General features: G+C 29.7%; 1 protein-coding gene across 1 annotated transcript in view; it reads right to left on the minus strand.

Annotated features, from left to right (window-relative positions):
* The window catches only part of LOC123296957 (RING finger protein nhl-1), a 41294-nt gene that overhangs the window by 10684 nt on the left and 12679 nt on the right, over positions 1-17931 (minus strand). The window contains exon 2 of the mRNA XM_044878691.1: positions 14775-14867. The gene's annotated coding sequence lies outside the window, so the exon portion shown is untranslated. The remainder of the gene's footprint in view (positions 1-14774; positions 14868-17931) is intronic.

Genomic DNA, 17931 nt, shown 5'->3' on the forward strand with positions numbered 1-17931 from the left:
TGATGTTTACGAAAAAAAGGTTTCAGATAAAGGCTGTTTATTTAAACTTTTTTTAACGTTTACATTTAAACTTTTGTTCTCTCTAACAGTATACAAGATCATTATGTTGATCATTTACGAACTCAACCTTGCTTTTTACGTCAGGAGAATGCTTTAAAAATTTAAGCTTAATAACTCTCTTCATTTTTGAGTAATCGTATTTACGAACAGACAGACGGACAACCGGAAATGGACTAATCAGATGAATTTATGAACCTATAGGTACCTACCAAAATTTTGTTCTCAGCATCAATGTTTTTAAGTGTTACAAACTTGCGGCTAAATTTAGTATACCTTGATATATTTCATATATACATGGTACTTAAATATTTACATGGTATACAAATATCCCAGTAAAATGTATGGTTCCCGTGGGATAGATTTCTTTTTCTTTTTCATAGAGCAAAAAATTGACATGATTTTTTTGCATAGGTAGTGTTAGTTTTGGGATAAGGGCAGGGGTCCCATAGGGGTCTTCTATGAGATAGCATACAGGAACCGTGTTTTTTAAAGGGTTTTGTAAAAGTTCGTGAAAAAGATTTTTAGCACATTTTTCTGCAGAGGGCTTGATTAGTTTACATAGTAACGATAATAACTCTAAAAATCTCTTTTAGTCGCGCGTAACACCACTCTCTTCTAATAGCGGGTAACACTGCGGGGCACAGCTAGTAGCCTATATGTATACTTTTAAACCTCCTTATTAGAAGAATTGAGCGATTAAATTTGCTCATGGATCATTGTCTTTGTCTTTGCCGATTAGACTCCATTCTATTATACATTATGTATATGATTATCGTATGTAATATTTTATTTGTAAATGCATGTTAAAACGATATTTGTTTTCTCATTACTACTATAACATTATTTTCTTTACTGTACTTTATATCATAATAGAAAACACAGCGTAACATATCAAAAGAAACTTTTCATGTATTGTGTGTTTGTTGTTCACAGCTTATATCAAAATAGCTATCATATCAAAATTTATGTTATCTTTATACACGATTAACTACATCAATGAAAAACTAATACAATTTATTTTATACATGTGAAAACAAACAATTGACTGAGTTAATAGGTGAAATACCATGTAAAGACAGTGTTGTAACTCTGTTACATTACACATACACACATGTCGCACATATATAACTGTCACAGGTAAACAGTGATGTTTACGAAAAAAATGTTGCAAACAAATGTTGTTTATTTTTTTATAACGAATTTAAACTTTTGTTCTATCTCTAACGGTTTACAAGATACGGACCCAAGACTAAAGTGACATATGTTGCTCATTTTCGAACTCGACCTCACTTATTACGTCTTAAGCACGCTATAAAAATTTCAGCTTTATATCTCTTTTCGTTTTTGACGGACGAGCGGACAGACAGACAACCGGTAATGGACTAATTAGATGATTTTATGAACACCTTGATATATACTACATATAAACAAAGTATAAACAAGTGAAAACAAACAATTGACTGAGTTAATTGTTGAAATACCATGCATAAATAGTGTTGATTATCACATTGCACATACATATACAATTTATATATAATACATACTATACAGTTTATGCCTAATTTGCGCCCTCACGGGTAAACAGTGATGTTACGAAAAAATGTTTCAAACAAAAGTTGTTTAGTTTTTCATAAGGAACATTTTTTATATTTAAACTTTTGTGCTATCTCTAACGGTTTACAAGATGGGATTAAAAATAAACAATTGACGAAGTTAATTATTGAAATACCATGTATAGACAGTGTTGATGACGCAATCGTTTGTTTATTTACGTCATATAAAAAAAGAAAGATATTCACTCTTAGATAGCCACAAATTCAGAACTGATATCCCCATATAATACATACTATAAAATTTGTATCTAATTTGCGTCTTCGTGGGTAAACAGTGATGTTTACAAAAAAATGTTTCAAACAAAAGTTGTTTATTGTTTTTATATAGAAGTTCTATCTCTAACGGTTTACAAGATGGGTCCTACGGAACTAGTACTCAATTGACTTAGGTTGTTCATTTACGAACTCGACCTCACTTTTTACGTCCTGAGTACGCTGTAAAAATTTCAGCTTGATATCTTTTTTCGTTTTTGAGTTATCGTGCCCACAGACCGACGGACGGACGGACAACCGGAAATGGATTAATTAGGTGATTTTATGAACACCTATACCAAAATTTTGTTGGTAGCATCAATATTTTTAAGCGTTACAAACTTGGGACTAAACTTAGTATACCTTGCATATTACATATATGCATGGTATAAAAAGGAAGAATGATTCAAGCTTTATTTTACCTTTTTTTTTTCTTTCTTCTCCATTTTTTTTTTTTTTTTTTTTGATTTTAGCAAATCGTACAAATATTTTATGGTATGTGTGGTAAAGTATTTGAATAGATGATGATGCTCCGTAGCGTTTTAATTTATTGTAAAGTGTTATTTACTTTAAAATAATGTAGTACAATATGATTCAAAATTGAACGGCGCGAAAATAAGCCCGAAAAATGATTCGAAATACGGGACAGAATTCGTGTAATCTGATATCGAAGTTTTATTCAACGACCAATTTTAAGTCAAAATAAATATTTCTAAAATAATTTTACTACATATGCCTCCCTACTGGGACCATATGCCTCCTTATGGTTAGGTTAAGTTGGCTGAATGTTCTTTGGGGCCCTACAAACAAGGTACAAAAAGTTTCATTAAAATCAATGCTGTTTACCAACTTTTCCACTATCGATACTTTTTTCCGGCTTCACTGTATAAATATATTTTAACTAAAAAAAAACAAACTGTATTATAAAATGAAAATTTGACCTTTGTGAATGACATATTTTATGACCAAAAAGTACACGTAGATAATTGTTTTTGTCGAAAAATTGACACAATTTTTATGAATAATTACTTTAATTTTAGATTCTGACTTGGATTAATAATTTTAATCAAGAATACATTTTGCATACAACAACAAAAAAATTATTATTAATAGCATTGATTAAAAAAAATAAATTATTGCCAAAATAATATTCTAAATTAGAAAAATTCTATTTAAAAATAGAATTTATCTTGAAATTGTGAAGTACACAAAGGTAAATAGTATTGTAGTAACTCATCTACCGAAGTGGTTGATTCATAAATTTTTTTGTCTTTTGTTCTTGGCAAAATTTATTATTATAAGGCCATTGCCCGTCATCAAACAATTAATTATACATATTTTACTACCATATGTAGCGATTCTAATATTACAGTGTGTCTGTCCCAGAAAACCAATCTATCCAAACCAACTTATGAAAATACGTATTTCGACTACCAAGTAGGTAGTATCATTAGTATGAAACTATCAATGTGCAGACCGCCACCAAATTAGCAACGAGTAACATACACAATAGCGTAAGTAGGATTAGCTAATTCATACTGATGATGACTACTTGGTAGTCGAAATTTATAATTATATGCATAATACGAAAATAATTGGTATGAATCAGAGATTTTAAATAAATCTGAAAACTTAGATCGAATTCGATGCCGGTATAAGATGTGTGGCTTCGAAACTAACATTTTTCGTGTGAGGCATTTTCCTCGATTAAATTTATTTATCGACATTCAAGAATTTGTCAAATTCTACCGTTAAAAGTATTTATGCTTTTTATACATGTCGAACTTGTTACCAAACCGCTATTAGAAGTCTGAACATAGAGGTTGTACGATTGTTTTCACCGTAAGTTAAAAAAAAGCAAGTAGTTAAATATAATAAAAGGTAAATTAATTTTTGGCGAAAGACTCAAAATTATTGAAGAAAATTTACTTGAATAAATAATCTAAATGGATTATTATTTTGACAAATTCTATTACGATAGTAAGTATAGAGTGACCATAAAATTTCGAGGTTATATAAATAATTCTCAAAGAAAATTTATGTCAAGGTTCTATTCTAAATGTTTTTTTTTTTTTTTTTTTATATTAGTCTAAACAAATTTTATGAGTATTAACGTTAATATTTATTACATTTGTTTATTTAATTGTCATTGAAATTGACCTTTAAGAAATATTAATTTTTGGATGTGGGCAGAAACATATATAATGAGGGTTACGAACTTAACCAGGAACTTATTTATCCTGGTCTTCAAAGTGCAAGGCTGAATGAAATTGATTTAAGCGCAGGTTAGCCTCAATATAACTAATAAGGATAGTGTTAAATTTTCACGGGTGCCAATTTTAACGCACAGATTTACTGTGCGTTAATTACTCGATTGAAGTGAACGCGGTTATTTCATTTTTTGAGTCAACGATATCAAATCGGAAATATTTACTCAATATAAGAAAAAATCTAATATCAACGCAGTCGGAAAATGTTAGTTTTAGTTTGAAAAATAACCAAATAAATTGTAAAATTAAATCCAATTGGTGCTCGCCAAAGCTGGTCTAATGTCTTAAACTCTATTGAGCTTCAGCCTTCTCAGATTTCCTTCAAATTTGGTTTTTAAACCGAGTTTATTTAGTTTTAGGTTTTGGAATATTATCGCTAAAATTCATACCAAATTTTTTTTTGCCATCAATACCTATTTCTTATTATGTATTATAAACAAATGAAAACAAACAATTGACTGAGTAAAACATTTAAATACCATGTATAAACAGTGTTGATTACGTAATCGTTTGTTTTTATACGTTATGTGAGCAAATAAAGGTAGTCACTCTTAGATATCCATAGTCGTGTATATATCACACGACTGTGGTGTCACGCACACATAATGATATAACCATATAATGCATACTATATAATGCTTTAACCTAATTTTTTCCCTCACGGATAAACAGCGATCTTTTCAGCGAATTTCTTTATAAGGAACGAACGGTTCTCTCTTACTGTTTACAAGATAGATCTTACGGAACTTCATTGACAAATGTTCTTATTCGAACTCAACCTGACGTTCTGGGCAAGCTATAACAATTTCAGATTGATATCTTTTGTCGTTTTTGAGTTATCGACAGACAGACATTCAGGTGGATAGCCGGAAATGGATTTTATGAACGCCTATTCCAAAATTTTGTTCGTAGCATTAATATTTTTAAGCGTTACAAACTTGGGACTAAACTTAGTACCTATACCTTAATTTATTCCATATATGCATGGTATAAAAATTTGACTGAACTTAAAAATGCTTTTTGTCAGATGATTTTGACATGAAAACAAGTCAATGACTTTTAAAAACCGTATTTTCGAAAAAAAAATCCTTTGAACTATTCAAAGTGAAAAACAATTCGAAAAAGTATTGAATGCAATTAAATACGGTTTGGAAGATAAAAGTAGATAACTATTTTATTTACAGACATGTTTCGAACTAATAAGCATATGTGTAAGCTGATATGCGTGTAACGCTTTTTTGGCAGACTTGGCGTAAGTTGTATATATACACCTATATTTTTCGTTCATTTAAAATGCACTACTTCCAATGAACTGAAATGCCTGCCTCGAATACTTACTCTACTAGACATAAATAGATTTTTTAGTACAAACGGTTTGTTGGTCGCAACGGACAATCTTAGGAGGCGCTTATATCTCTGCTAGTTAACAATGACATAAATTTTATTCGAATTAAGGTTTTCGATACCAAAACGAAAGTGTTACCAAAAAAACTGAAATTTTGTGTGTCAATTAATAAGTATTTAATACGTCTTCCGTATAAATTTTAAGTCGAATCTTTTTACGGTTTACGATAAAATAATTATTAAAAATTTTTTACATGATGGTATATGAAGAAGTCGTAATAAATGTTAGTTTTTATACCATGTATATATGAAATATACATAGTATATTAAGTTTAGTCCCAACTTTGTAACGCTTAAAAATAATGATGCTAGGAAAAAAATTTTATCATAGGTGCTCATAAAATCACCTAATTAGTCCATTTCCGGTTGTCTGTCCGTCCGCCTGTGGACACGAAAACTCAAAAACGAAAAAAGATATCGAGCTGAAATTTTTACAGCGTACTCCGGACTTAAAAAGTGAGGTCAAGTTCGTAAATGAGCATCATAGGTCAATTGGGTCTTGGGTCTGTAGGACCCATCTTGTAAACCGTTAGAGATAGAACAAAAGTTTAAATGTAAAAAAATGTTCTTTATCAAAAAATAAACAACTTTTGTTTGAAACATTTTTTCGTCAACATCACTGTTTACCCACGAGGGCGTTAATTAGGTGCAAATATAGTATGTATTAATATAGGAATATCAGTTTATCATTTACGTGACGTCAAAAGAACAAACGATTGTGCATCAACACTGTCTATACATGGTATTTCAACAATTAACTCAGTCAATTGTTTGTTTTCACTTGTTTAAAACTGTAGCAAATACAATCAGATAAAATCATTTTGGGATAAATAAAAGAAAACTAGATAAATTTCTGGAATAATGGGAAATGTTGATTAAAATTTTATTGGTCTACAAATATTGTAATTAAAAGTTTCAAAAATTAGTGGATTCCTAAAAATGAAGTAGATTCTAATAACATTTAGATAGTAAAATCGTTTTCCTTTGGTTTACATTCGTTTATTCTATTCGATAACTGTTCGTCCATAACGTATTGTAACGGGGGTTTCATTTAAAAGCAATTAGATGTTTAAGTTTTTTAATTTAAATACTCAAGAGCTACGATTAATTAGCTTAGTCAAAGAGACGGTATAAGATCGACCTTCATCCCACCTGATAACCAGATGATATAGCTTGTCTATCGAGAAGTGTTTTTTTAATTAAATCAATTTCGTTCAACTTTTTATTGGCTGGCAGATTAATGTGGTTCATACCGAATGATATACAATGATACAACTTTTTACGTCCTAAACACGCTATAAAAATTTCAGCTGGACATCTCTTTTCGTTTTTGAGCTATCGTGTTAACAGGCGGACAAGCAGACAGACGCACAGACAGACAACCCTAAATGAACCAATTAGGTGATTTTATATACCAAATTTTTGTTGGTAGTATCAATATTTTTAAGCGTTACAAACTTGGGACTAAACTTAATATACTATGATATATTTCATATATACATGGTATAAAAAGTGACACTGTAAACAAAACTTTCAAGCTTATAATGTTTCTATTTTTCTAACAAGGTGAATAAAAGTGAAACACTTTATATAAATTTTGATAGATCCTCTACAGTGCAGTACAGTGATATTGATATAACGTTGTGATAATAATACATTTTCTTGTATTTACATTACAGTTACAGTTACAACTTACACAGTTACACAAAGTTACAGAGTTACATACAGTGTTGGCATTACTAAATTTAAACTGATGATTGTATATGTAAAATATTGGCAACGTTCCATTTTATAAATATATAATTTTAGTTCTTCATCAGAGAACATTTTTGAATTGTATTTACGTTGCGTATGTACTGACATGACGGTACTGACTGTTTGGAGACTGTTTTTTACATTTTACTGACATCTTACAAATATTGTTTGAAAAATAAATACATCAAAAAATTTATAGATATTAAATATTCATATTTAATAAAATCAACTTTGGTTTGAATCTTCAATATTATTTTTTGGCAACGAAAAATTTATATATTTGCATTTTAGACCGTAAGATAGTGATAGATTTGGGTGTAGATCAGATCCTTATTCTTATTTTGAAATTTTCTTTTGGAAGAATATTTCTAAAATATTCATTAACTGTCCAAAATTGTCACGTTTTCTTAGAAATTTTAATGCCACTTGTAACCCTTTGTCTATCATGAACCGATACAACAAGTACCTATCATGATATTCAGTAATCATCGCAGATCCTTTTGTGCCCCAATAGTTAAATATCATATCATTGATCTTACGGTCTTTTTGAAAATAAACGATTTAGTTTCTATATCATTTATATATGAAATATATCAAGGTATACTAAATTTAGTCCCAAGTCGGAAACGCTTAAAAATATTGATGATATGAATAAAATCGTCAGTTTTTCTATCAACACGATAACTCAAAAACGAAAAGAGATATCAAGCTGAAATTATTAAAGCGCGCTTAGGACGTAAAAAATGAGATCGAGTTCGTAAATGAGTAACATCTTGTAAACCGTTCGAAATAGAACAAAAGATTAAATGTAAAAAATGTTCCATATAAAAAAATAAACAACTTTTGCTTGAAACGTTTTTTCGTAAACATTACTGTCTATCCGTGAGGGCGCAAATTAAGTTAAAACATTATATAGTATGTATACAAGTATTATGTATATTTTAAATTAATACGTTACATATATTATGTATGTGTTTGTTTGTTTATAGCATATACTATATCCACTGAGGAAGTGAGAAGAAAGATAATCTTATTACTTTGTGGGTAAGAGTGGCTCTCTTTCTTTACTTACATGATGTAAAAAAACAAACGATTCCGTAATCAACACTGTGTTTACGTGGTATTTTAACAATTAACTCAGTCAATCGTATATTTTCACTTGTTTTAATTAAATACAATATTTTTAAGTCATGTAAGTTTTTGAGTACTCAGATATAAAAGATGTTTCCTGTATATCTTTTAGTTTTGGAAATGAAAATGATTATTCAAAATTTATATTTACTGACATTATGCAGTTGGATAAAGCTTTTTTGATGTGTACAAAAATCTTAAAAAGATTTTTCAAAAATAACCAATGTTGAATCCAAAATAAAATGAAGTATTTGACGAATTTCGATATTTTTCAAAATAATTGGACACTGATTTTCCAAATGGTTACCGCTTCCAAAGATTATCAGTTTGAGACGTAAAAAATTCTTTTGAATAATAATTTCAAAGGTGTATTTTTCAACTCACTATCAAAGTGGCTTTGATATTCTGCACGGATTCACAACGGACTTAATTCTGTCATTAGTGTAGGCCGTAACATGGTCATGCATCAAGATTTACGCAAGGTGAAAATAAATTTGATTGAAAAATTATTTATCTCAAATAAATGTGAAAATCAACACTTTTTAATCCTTGGGTGTTTTATCTACGGCGTAAAAAAGTACTACGATTTTGACCTCATTTACAAACAAACAAAAAAATAAACAAACAACACTTTATTTACAGAGTGAACGGGAAATATTATATCAATATATTCTTGAGTTGATGAAAAATCATTCGCCTGATAATAAAAGTTCATATATGTATAGTGTGTCACATTTAAGATGAAGACACCCCCCATATTTTCGTTATTTATAGGGATATCGATTTCAAATTTTGCACAGTTATACAGGGTGATGGGTCACATTTTTTAAAATATTTAACTGAAAACAGAATAGTAAACTTATGAAATATTTCAATACATAGCACAACTAAATTATCAATTTGTCCAGTTTTTACATTCCATAGCACACTTATTATAAATGTTTATTTTTATTTTTGTAACTATTGTGCTATATGGAATGTAAAAACTGGACAAATTGATAATTTAAAAGTGATATATAAAATACGAATTTTGTAATGATAATCGGTATATGAGTATAAAAAAATATTGTTAGCAACTTATTCTAATAATTTTTTTCGATATCTCTAACCACTAGTTAGGCATATAATGTCTCTAATCCCCTGTATAATATAATGTTACATATTATATCACAGACATTATATATAATATTGTTGCAATTGTCAAAAATTTTCCCTTTATACTTTCTCGTTGTGCTCTATATATATATATATATATATATATATATATATATATATATATATATATATATATATATATATATATATATAGGGTGTTCTGTTATTGACTGCAGATCGTCGGCCTACAGAATAAGCTCATAAAGACGAAGGAAAAAGTTATTTACCAATTTTGGATTTGAGCCCTAGTTTGGGCGCTACAGGTATGGCAAAAATTGATAAATTTGTTCATTCACTGACTATGATTCGATAACCAGCAGCCAATGATAATCAGTAGATATTAGTATATTTCAGTCAAGAATATTAAACTAAAGAAGGGATATGAACTGATTTCAATTGGATTATATCATTTTGAAAAAACATTTTAAAAAAGTATTTGATTGGTTTGGTCAAAACCTACTTTTTTTATTTTTATTATATTTTTCCAAGAAAACATTAGATTCTTAGTAAAAAATCAAATTAAGTTATAAAAGGCGTTGTTTTAATTTAACGTATACAAACAAAAAAAACGCCTATGCTGACGTAATTTGTTTTTTTTACCAATTGCATTTTAAGTTTTAATAATTTTGTTTGTTTACGATAAATTAAAACAACGCCTTTTATGACTTAATTTGTTTTTTACTAAGAATCTAATGTTTTCTTGGAAAATTATAATAAAAATAAAAAAAGTAGGATTTGACCAAACCAATCAAATACTTTTTTATAATGTTTTTTCAAAATGATATAATCCAATTGAAATCAGTTCATACCCCTTCTTTAGTTTAATATTCTTGACTGAAATATACTAATATCTACTGATTGTCATTGGCTGCTGGTTATCGAATCATAGTCAGTGAATGAACAAATTTATCAATTTTTGCCATACCTGTAGCGCCCAAACTAGGGCTCAAATCCAAAATTGGTAAATGACTTTTTCCTTCGTCTTTATGAGCTTATTCTGTAGGCCGACGATCTGCAGTCAATAACAGAACACCCTATATATATATATATATATATATATATATATATATATATATATATATATATATATATATATATATATAAAATTTTTATTTGTATTGTGTTATTTTAGACAGGAAATACTTTATAATGAAGCATTTTAAAAGAAAAGTGTAAAATTCCAGTTCCTCTTTATTTTTTTATTCACCCTGAAATGTAGTACATACTGTACAGATTGTACCATCAAAAAAATGTTATGTAACGAATCATGGCAAAATTAATTCAAAACAATATCCCATTTTTTGCATTTCACAAAATGGTCAAAATTTTGCAATTTAGTTTGTACAAAAGTAGTCGTTTTTTTCAGAGATTTAAGTAAGTTCCCATATTACAGAAATGATCTTCTCTATAGTACAGTTTCGTTATCCAAGCTATTTCGCTGTCCAAGCAGAAGATAGTGTAAATTTGGAGCATCAGAAGAATATCGTAATCAAATTTAAATCTCAGAAGAATATATTTTTTTTGGTAAGGGACACCTGGTATAGAATGTTATAGCAACGTTCGCTTCGCAGTGTTGATGTTGATGATGAAAACATTTTATATATTTTTAAGGATATAGAAGTTTTATATAGAACCTTCTTTTCTAACTACATAAAACCTATTGTTCAAATTTTCGAGCTATATTTATTTAATAAATAAAAAATGTATTTCAAGGACACAGTCATACAAGAATCGCTCCTAATTAATAGTTTTAGGTGAAATCTATATTTTTTTTGGTCAGAATTACTCTTGTATACAAACGAAGGTTCATTAAATTTCGAAAAAAAATTTTGTTTTTGTTTAGTTTGATTTTGTAATTTTTTCGGTTATTTTGAAGGAGAAATGACAAAAAATCGGAAAAATCGATTTGAAACTCCAAAGTACTGAACTGACCTCTTTTGATTAAAATGATTTTCTAGAGTAATTTTGACCCAAAAAAAAAAAAAAAAATGTTTTGCGAATGGTTAGAAGAATAATTATAGACATATCAATTATATTGTTATTCGAGGCTTGATATCCGAGAGTGATTTCTTCTGTCAATACCACCGAAACTAATCGTTTAGTGACAAAATCAATCAGTTTTACATATCTTTGAATTATTTAACGTAGTTAGAACCCAAAAAAACACAAATCCTCCTCAAATTATGATTGATAATTACTTTTCGAGATATGTACGAAATTGCTCCGAAATAATAACTTTTTATACAGGATTTTTGGCGATATCACCATTATTATTCGATTTTTGTATTATTTGGGTCAAAATTGATCTATAAGCAAAGTTTTGCCAAATTCAGAAACAAATAATTTTTTGTGTTTTTTTCCGATTTTTTCCGAAGAGACATCTCTTAAAAACATTTGAATGATTAAAACAGCAGCTTTTGAGAATTCGATAAAAATTATATATATATAAGGCTCCTGGAATGGGGCTCAGTATCAGTAAGTAACAACCTCTTAATACGTCAATATCGGGGGCTAAATGAAAAATTCATATTGTCCTCTCCAAAAAATTTTCTGAATCCGCGACTGAAGAACGTCTGCGCTAACTATCCATTTAAAATATCGAAATATTGTAAATAAATAATCAATAACACTTAAATATTGTCTGATCCAAACTAATAAATATTTTATTAGCATCAATTTTATTAGCTAACAGAAATTCAATTTTCTAAATTTTATGTGACATATGATCATCTATCATCGTACAATAAAAATATGATTCTGTTTTATTTAAATTTTTAAAAGCATTTTTATTAATTTTCAAAGCATGTTACATCGCAACGTGTTATTATTCAAATCCAAACCTCAAACGTACCCTAGGTATCTACTGTTGTTTAACTGTTTAAGTTTAGTTTAGGTACTTAATTTTATTTGTTAGACATTCTTGTCACATTACACATAGAAAAAAAAACATACAACAAAACTAGAAAAAAAAACAAGTGAAAACAAACAATTGACTGAATTAATTGTTGAAATACCATGTATAGTCAGTGTTGATTTCTTTATCACATTACACATACAAACATGTGACACATACATAACTGGTAATCAAGTATAGTGCATATTATAAAATTTCCGCCTAATTGGCGCCCTCACGGATAAACAGTGATGTTTACGAAAAAATGTTTCAAACAAAAGTTGTTAAATTTATGATAAGGAACATTTTTTACATTTAAACTTTTGTTCTATCTGTAACGGTTTACAAGAGGGGTCCTACGGACCCAAGACCCAATTGACCTATGATGCTCATTTACAAACTTGACCTCACTTTTTACGTCCTGAGTACGCTGTAAAAATTTCAGCTCGATATCTTTTTTCGTTTTTGAGTTATCGTGTCCACAGACGGACGGACGGACGAACAACCGGAAATGGACTAATTAGGTGATTTTATGAACACCTATGACAAAATTTTTTTTCTAGCATCATTATTTTTAAGCGTTACAAACTTGGGACTAAACTTAATATACTATGTATATATTTCATATATACATGGTATAAAAAACATCATCTTAATACCTGTAACACGTTTGGATAAGTATATACAGAGTGTTTATCTTAAAATGCACTATACTAAACGAACCATAGTAGATGTTAATATCCTGCAATTATTCAGCGCTCTATCTCATCGAAACTAACTTCATTTTCAGTACAAATTTTGAACCGGAAAGGAAAAGACTTACAAACGAAGCAAGTTTTAAATAAAAGCTTGCTACTACTACAAGAGCCGGTAAGATAATTGCGAATTGATTTTGATCTCACTCTCGAGGCTAAAATTGAGTATAAAAACGAAATATTGAAATGGTAAACTAAATTTTTTTTTCCTACTGCGGAAATGGTTTTAAAAAACCGATAAAATTTTGCAGAAGTTGACTGGAAATTGATTTATAAAATAGAATTAGAGGCCAAGTTGGCGATTTTTCTACGATGTTGCAATATTTTATGGTACTTTATCTTCCAAAATAGAAAAACTTATATTTAGAATAAATATTTTAATAACTAATAAAGTTGAGTATTTATAAAATTTGAAAATTCCTTGTCGACAGCTAAAAATAGGGTGAAAGAGAGTTAACGCGCAACATCATTCGTGAGACAAAGATATCGATTGGTAGCTGTAACGATTTAAAGCCATTTTGAATGCATCAAATCGTAGTTTAAATGAATAAAAAGTATTTAAAAAGAACATAGGGTTATATCAATTGTACGACGGTACGGGGCTTTTCGTGTTCTAGTGCGTCTCGCTTTTGACTGTTTTTTTATAAGGTACAACTTATAGTCTGGTTTAATTTTCTTCTATCTCGTATATGTACCTTAGATGATATGTTAGGGTCTGAAAGTCAAGACCAACATAAAATTGCCCCCTCTTTGAGCCAAACAAATTATTTTGAAACATTTTTCTCTCGATAAAATGTATTTTTAACCTCCGAACCAAAAAACGGGATGCTCTTACTGTCTGTCTGCAGTAACGTAGCGCCTAAACGGATGAACCGATTTTGAGTTTTTCACTCTCCATTTAATTACCTCTTCATTTCTTAATTTTTTAGTTGTTTTAGGTACGAAACCCTTAAATTACCTATCAAACAAAATCGGTTCATCCGTTTAGGCAGACAGACAGACCGACACACACACATAGCGGTCAAACTTATAGCACCCCTATTTTAGTTGGTGGATTAAAAATAATCACCTATATATATTTAAACTCACACATGCGTTTCTCAGCTCGTGTATGGTAAAGTTCTCAGTTTATAATGCTTGTTATAAATTTTCTCACATTTTTTTACACATAAGAAACATTTATTTTTCACAGGAAAAACCTACTTGTTTTTATTTTTTTTTATTACTATTTTACTTCTGTATATTTATATAAAAAGAAGAGCGTGTCAGCGTGGTGGGCCGTAGTAGCGTGGGCTAGCGTACGTAGTAGCCTGCTGGTGTGATGAATAAAGACGAACGCGTCTCTATATAAATTACACTTTATATATAAATAAATGCTTGTTTTTCCTTGCTAACAACACCACTGGGTGGGTCTAAGCTGAGCTTTGATAATCTTTGAAAGCAGTACACACAGAAATGAAAAACTATTTATATAAGTATAACACACCGGCTCTAGATGTGATGTGTGTTAGAGTTGATCCGAGGCCCCTGTGGGAGGCTCTTGTCACGTTAGATGTCCACTCTTTGAAGATGAATTTATCTGGAAAAGAAGAGAAGAAAAAAATGAACATTAAATGCAAACAAAAATATGATTTCAAACAATTTTTTTTTTTAGTTTGTACATCAAATTGTTAAAGAATTTATCGTTCTTTTGCTGTTAGAAATGGAGCTAAGAAAATGTGTTTATTTTGACTGATTTGATATGTATGGAAAAAAAAAATGTTTCCTTTTTATAAGCTTCATTTCCTCTATACACATGCATAATAATTCAATCAGCAAATGGAATACAACGGCGGCGTTGTGAAAGTTCTGGTATATTTAACACGATTGTCTGGCAATGTATTTTCAAATAGATTTATCCCAAGAAATGGATCGGGACATTGATCTAGACGCTCATTCCTCATCGATTTTTAGTTATTACCCGAGTACGCGACGCAAAGTCGAAAATGAGTCATTTTTAAGCTATTAAACCATTTTTTAAACAATTTTTTTTTGTAATAGTTAGCATTCGGAGGAAAAAAATATGTCATTATTGCATTAAATCGAAAAGAAACACGGTAACTACGAAAAAATGCTTTAACCAAAAGTTGTCAAGGCTAATAGAGTACATTCGCCTGTGTCCATGACTTTGACCTACAATTATCAATTAACTTTAAGCATATTTTTTTATGATTAATGCAATAATGACATATTTTTGTCGCTTTTCCTCCGAAAATTAACATTTTTCGAAAAAATGTTTTAAACACAAATTGTAAGTTTTTTTTACGAGTATCAACTTTTTGTTAGTGTTATTCTATCTTTTACCGTTTCGATCTAAATTGTTATCTAAATTGACTATTAAAGCAACCCGAAGAACTGGGTCCAATCTGATGTCAGAACATGATGCCACCCCATCAAACTTATTTTTTGATTGGTTAGCTGTAAAACGAGCTATTATCCATTATAGATTAAAATGATAAATCCTGTATACGTCGAAGACGATCAGATTTTCTAAGACATCTGAGACTCATCGAAAACATGACAAACATGACCGGTACATTTGCACATAGAGGTAAACAAATATATCTTTATCTAAGAAAAAAAGATTTTGACTGACTAAAGATTATACATAGAAAGAGAAAATTTTCTAAGGCGACATTTTCTTGTGTTATCTTTCATTTACTGTTAAATTCTACTTATGTACAATAAAAAGGGAAATATTTGAACGTAGCGATGAAGTAAATTAGACATTTTAAAAGTAAAAAGTTTTTAATATTCATTTTAAACAAACTGAACATGAAGTGAAGTTAATAAGTGAGTACTGAAGACGCTGATATTCTGGAGGTCTGGGGTCAAGCGTATTATTTGATGGGAACTTCAGAACGCTTGGTTATTTAAGATTTTGCTGTCTAGGTCGTAAGTGGTAAATTTTTAAAACTCGAAAAATGTCCATAGTCTGAGATTTCTCTTTGAAGAAAAATTTTATTGTGCGATAAACTTAAAATATATGAATCTTCAATGGGGACAATATTATATATTACGTTGTTTCAAAGTTTTTCCGTTTTTATGAGCCTTAGATTAAACTGTAATATCTCAGTGAATATTTATTCAATTTAATCGAATTAAGCGCCATTTGAATCAATGCACTTTTTCCAAAGTAATACAATTCGATTAATTCCGTCGGCATAAAAATTGGGTGCTGGAGATTTGATGAAGTCGACAGAGGCCGTTTTTGCCTGGTCTTGATTGGCAAAGGTGAGAGAGTTATAGAAGTGCTTGAAAAGATGGAAGTCGGTTGGCAAGAGACTATGGTGGATGAGTGCTGGCTGCTACTAACGAAGTTTTTGGGGTATATTTCGTTCGATTTTCTACTGTGAAGTTGTAGTAAAAAATTTTTCGAGCCTTTTTACCTTTTCACTACGTTTTAAACCATCGAAAACTGCGTGGAAAACCGTTTGTGATGAGTCAGTCTCTACGAGGGTCATCAAATTCTCGTCCTGGATTCCTCTAGGTCGATCACTTCGGGGCTCATCTTTGAGACTAAAATCTCCAGAACGAAATTTTGCAAATCAACGTCGAACTTCCATCTTTTGTATAGGCTTAAGAACCAATCGATCCATTCCATTTTTTTTACCATGGTTGAATAGAGAATTTTATTCACATTCAAATTATGTATCACAAGGTAAGGGGTGCCATTTGAAATTTCAAAGTTTGGGTAGCTAGGGATGAAACCTAAAATTCTCTGGGTACCATTTTTGAACTTCCCCCTTGATATTTAAATTGACGTGTTTTCACTCAAAACAATAATCACATCAGGTCAAGAGTTATTTAGGGTGGATACTTTTCAAAATGAATATCCTATATAATACGAAATTGGGGCAAAAATCGAAAATTATTTCGAAATATCCTAAAGTTATAATTTAATATCTTTAATAATATTTATGATAAAAATGTTGCCAGAATTCTTGTACAACAATTTGCAGTCGTTCTGAAATAACTGTTAAATTCCACACTTGGCCCTAATCCTGTACACTGCTTTGTGTTATGGACTATTTTTTTAATCTTCGTTAAGTGCGTAGGTAATTAATTACAAATTTCTAGACAAACTTTCTTTATTTTTTGAAACGAACAAGAAAACTTTTTATCATTTTGATTCTTGTTATATTCTCTTTGTGAAAGATTTTAAGAATATGATAAAAGACTCAATCGTATGTCTTAATGTTGAAAATTAGCGGAAAATGGCATCCTTATAGAGTCATTCCCTTGTAAAGACATTTTCTTAGCAATTTATGGCATTAACCATCTTGCCTTAAGTACTGAAATTTTGTATTTTAAAAGTTCCAGGGAACCTTGTAGGTAAAGTGATTGGTATATTCTGTAATAAGCTTTTACTGTTTTCCCATTTCAGAAGATTTTTCGAAAACTTGGATTGAGTTTTTTGGGCAATTTGTAATTATTCAATTGTTGTTTGCGATAAAATCGATTTTGCGATTAAACAAATTTCAAAAATTGAATTTAATTTTTGTGTCGGTTATTTAATTTTCTAGTCAGAAGACTTATAAACATAAATAGTGTAAGATTTTGATAGATATTTGTCTGATAGTTCCAAAGGTAAGATTTTGGTT

Source organism: Chrysoperla carnea, chromosome 3 (assembly GCF_905475395.1).
Source record: "Chrysoperla carnea chromosome 3, inChrCarn1.1, whole genome shotgun sequence".
In the NCBI taxonomy this organism is placed as follows: Eukaryota; Metazoa; Arthropoda; class Insecta; order Neuroptera; family Chrysopidae; genus Chrysoperla; species Chrysoperla carnea.